At 31.8% G+C, this 4,963-nt stretch overlaps 1 long non-coding RNA gene across 1 annotated transcript; it reads left to right on the top strand.

The window, feature by feature from the left end:
- Positions 1–831: 831 nt before the first annotated feature.
- On the top strand, positions 832–3,752 carry LOC147861321 (uncharacterized). Its single transcript, XR_015530148.1, has 2 exons — positions 832–991; positions 3,464–3,752. It is a non-coding gene; the product is annotated as an uncharacterized LOC147861321 (long non-coding RNA).
- Positions 3,753–4,963: the final 1,211 nt, after the last annotated feature.

Raw genomic sequence — 4,963 nt, 5'->3', positions numbered from 1 at the left:
AGGTCACATGGGGTCATACGAACTAGAATATGTACATATATACATACATATTATGCACATACATACATTACATATTACATATATACGCATTCTACATTCATACATTACACATGTACATATATTCATTCATACATACATATATTACATATTAGATATATACACATATGTATGTATACATATTGTGCACATGCACACCACAATATATATATTCATTCATACATACATTACATATTGCATATACACGTATGTACATTCATACATACATACATTACATATTGCATATACACGTATGTACATTCATACATAGATACATTACATATTACATATTATGTATGTATACATATATATATTCATTCATACATACATTACATATGTACATTATATGCATATACATGTATGTACATTCATACATACATACATTACATATTGCATATACACGTATGTACATTCATACATAGATACATTACATATTACATATTATGTATGTATACATATATATATTCATTCATACATACATACATTACATATTGCATATACACGTATGTACATTCATACATACATACATTACATATGTATATTATATACATATACATATACATACATACATTCATGCAAGCATACATATATTCATACATGTATACATATATTCATGCATTCAAATTTCATATATTTATTCATTCATAGATACATACATTCATAGTCAACATAACATTGATACATTCACATTTTTTTATTTTGAGTTTTGCCGCCTAATGTTGCCTCCTCTACTCTCTTGGTTTTGCCGCCTTTGTTCTCCTCTTTGTTGTTGCCTCTATTCTTCTCGTTTTTTGTTGCCTCTACACTCTTTGCAACTTCCTTTGTTCTCTTCGTATTGTCATTGCCGCCTCTGCTCGCCTCGTTGTGCTGCCTTACCTCGCCTCGTTGTGCCGCCATTGGTCGCCTCTATCCTCTATAGCTGCTGCCACAACTACTGTTCATAAAACATTTACAGGTATGTAAAAGAAATACACACACGGACACAACACATACATACATACTCACATGCAATATAATACATACATATGCACATATATAGAATATATACAGTCACACACATACATATATTCACATGCAATGCAATACATACATATGCACATATATAGAACACGCACACACACACACAACACACCACATTCATACAAACACATGCAATATAATACATACATATGCACATGTATAGAACATACACACACACACACACACACACACACATAACACATACACATATACATATATACACATGCAATACAATACATACATATGCACATATATATAACACACAAACAACACATACACATATACATATATACACATGCAATACAATACATACATATGGACATATATATAACACACACAAACAACACATACATACACACATGCAATACAATACATACATATGCACATGTATAGAACATATACTCACACACACACACACACACACACACACATAACACATACACATATACATATATACACATGCAATACAATACATACATATGCACATGTATAGAATATATACTCTCTCTCTCTCTCTCTCTCTCTCTCACACACACACACACACACACACACACACACACACACACACACATACACATATACACACATTCAATACAATACATACATACACACATTCCATACATACAATACAATACATACATATGGACATATATATAACACACACAAACAACACACACACACACACATGCAATACAATACATGCATATGCACATGTATAGAGCATATACTCACACACACATCTAACACATACATACATGCATACACACATTCCATACATACAATATAATACATACATATGCACATGTATAGACCATTCACACACACATTCCATACATATAATACAATACATACATATGCACATGTATAGAACATTCACACACACAAACACACACACATTACATACATACAACACATGCATTACAATACAATATGTAAATACATACACATGCAATTCAATAAATACAATACAATATATACACACATACATACATAACATGGAATACAATACAATACATACATATGCGCACACGCACACACACACACACACACACGTGTGCTTGCAAATGTTGATTGCAAGGTTAAAATATGTGATTTCGGATTGACAAGAGTTGTATTTCATGACAGCCCAACGACTATATTCTAGATAGTATAGTAATCTATTTAAATATACACATTTCATGTTCTTAACACACAATTTGCAATCTTTAGGTGCCAAGAGATAATTAACTTATTATTTTACAAAGAAGGTACACTCTCATTGAACTTGTTTCATCTTTGATGAATATGAAAGTACAGTTTGTGGTTGTATTTATTCTAGTTTGAGTCCAAGAAGAGATTCCTAAAAGTTTTACTAGTTTTTGTGAAGGCCTTAGTAAATCATTACTTCAAGGGCTTAGCTAAGGTAACCCATCAGTAAGTTGGAGTTTGAATTCGAGAGGAGAAGAGTTTCAAAAAAGGATGTAAGGGAACTCATATATCGAGAGGTAATATAAACTTTGGTTTATTGTATAATTTCATAATTATGATGGTATTGATTGAGCCTTCTCTGATTTTTATGAAGATTCTTTTTTTATTGCCATTATTAGATGCTCGAGTATCATCTATGTATGCTCAAGGATTGTTTGAGTGGAGGGGATAGGCTCAACCTTTTGTATCCCAGATTTCTATTGAATTATTTAAAACGGTTAGTTGTCATTGGTGGTCAACCATGTTTATTTGCTTGCTTGCTTGTTTGATGGTGGTAGAAACAATTCCGCTAGAGAGAAAACATACATCTTTATCCAGGTTGTTCTAAAATATGTAAATTTGTTTTTTTATTACTGATCATGAATCCTCATAGTTGTGGATCTATTTATTCATAATTATTTACCATAAATGTTCATAGTTTTGGATATGCACACATATGGTTGATATATTGATAGTATACGATGGTTCTCATATGGTCTTGTAGTAACACTAAAGTTGAGAAATTGAAGCATTATTTTTCCAAGGATGCCTTAGATATGATATATCATCTATAGAAACCATATAAGAGTTATATGAGGCCCATTGGTGTAGGTACATACTTGTGTCCCACGTTATGAACATTAATAACTTGACTTATTCTCAAATAGGTTTCTGAATTTTACAGTAGGAAATTTGAAACCCCCAAAAATTTGGAAAAGAATATATTTTGGATAAAATTTAGATTTTATTTTGAACGTAAGTCATTGATATTTGAAATACATAAGCTAAGATTGGATTGTTTTGTCATAAAGAAAGTATAAGAGCTTTGTTTGGACCCAATTATATAGAAGTCCTATATCAATGATCTTTAATAGCTATTTTGGTATTTTTTATGATGATTCTGTTTATGAGTTACTGATTTTGATAGAAATGCAACTTTTGCTTTTCCTTAACTACTTAGAAGGAAACGAGTAACCAAGAGAGCAACAAGCGTCATCCTCCCTGAAAGGTCATATTATTGAGATTCAAAAAGAAAGTATGAAACAAACCAAGGATGTGGAGAGGGCGTAGAGTGATGTCATGGCTATAATACAGGTCCAACATTGAAGATAGAAACTACATGAAATTTATAACCTAAAATAAGCTTCTTTGGGTTTTCTATTTATATAGTTGGTCTTTATGAAGATAACCTTTATTGTAATAAGTATTTTAAGTAGACATTGAACAACAAAATGATTAATTTTATCTCATTTTTATAGTGTGATGTCTTACATTTCAAATGGAAATATAACATATGTTGTCATTTGTTTGATCAATGTATTTGGGAAAAAATAATGTAGTGGCTTCTTATGAGTTTATCTATTAAACCAAACATAATGTTAACTTGTTAGTAATTTCATTATTGATATGCATTTGGATTGTCCCACGTGTGCTCTTTGAGATATGCATGTCAAGTTCAAGATTGATTTTTTTGTAAATTACATTCTTTTTTATCACTTCATATTCTTCATATGTTTAAATAAACTATTGACATGAACTTATATGTGACTTATATATGATATACCTCTAATGTTTCTGGGTAATGTTTTTGAATTGTTTGTGCATTACTATATACTTTACACATTGTGTTTTCAATTTATGTGGTACTTGATGAAGCATTTCTACAAAATTGCATATGCTGTTTAATGTTCTTTCACAAATTTGTGAGTCATCAATTGTAAAGAGGGTCATAGATCCATTCTAGGTTTCTTAGATTAGAAACTATGTGTGCATGTATATTTTCTATGTAAGGGCATTTAAAATAGGTGGTTATCAAAAAAAATATTGGTAATAGGGGGTATTTTTATTAATCTTTTTTTTTACAAAAGGGCCTCTAAAATAGTAAAAAACATACGTATAAGGGGTTTATAAATGATGTCATGAACGCACGTGATACAACCTTCTTATATATAGTGGAGTCCCCGGGGGTCCATTCCGCATCATTGATAAAGTTAACCATGTGGCTTTCCGTCTTGCTCTTCCATCACACTACCGAATTCACAATGTCTTCCATGCATCACTTCTTCAACTCTATCATCCATCCTCAATTCCAGGAAGAAGCATCGAGCTACCTCCTCCTTTGGCTTTGGTGACTGGGGATGAATATGAAGTCGAGACCATTATGGACTCACGGAAGAGCCGACAAAAGCTCTAGTATTTTGTATTATGGAAAGGATATCCCATCTCTGATGCAACATGGGAGCCCGCTAGAAATTTACTAAATTGCCCGGAAGTGGTTCATGATTTTCATCTCCGATATCCTTACAAACCCGCACCTTCTTGAAGTCAACACTTAATGGGTGGATAATGTCATGAACATCGACTCGAATGTGAACCTTAGGCCCTTGTATATATATATTTTTCCTAGACTAACTTTAGACTTGAAACCTTTGTATAAAGAGTGGTATGTAAGACTCAATAT

The sequence above is a fragment of the Azolla caroliniana genome, unplaced genomic scaffold (genome assembly GCF_043228905.1).
Source record: "Azolla caroliniana isolate FFs.n. ecotype wild unplaced genomic scaffold, voAzoCaro1.0.p SCAF_8, whole genome shotgun sequence".
Taxonomy (NCBI): domain Eukaryota; kingdom Viridiplantae; phylum Streptophyta; class Polypodiopsida; order Salviniales; family Salviniaceae; genus Azolla; species Azolla caroliniana.
This window is presented reverse-complemented; position numbering and strand designations above follow the sequence as displayed.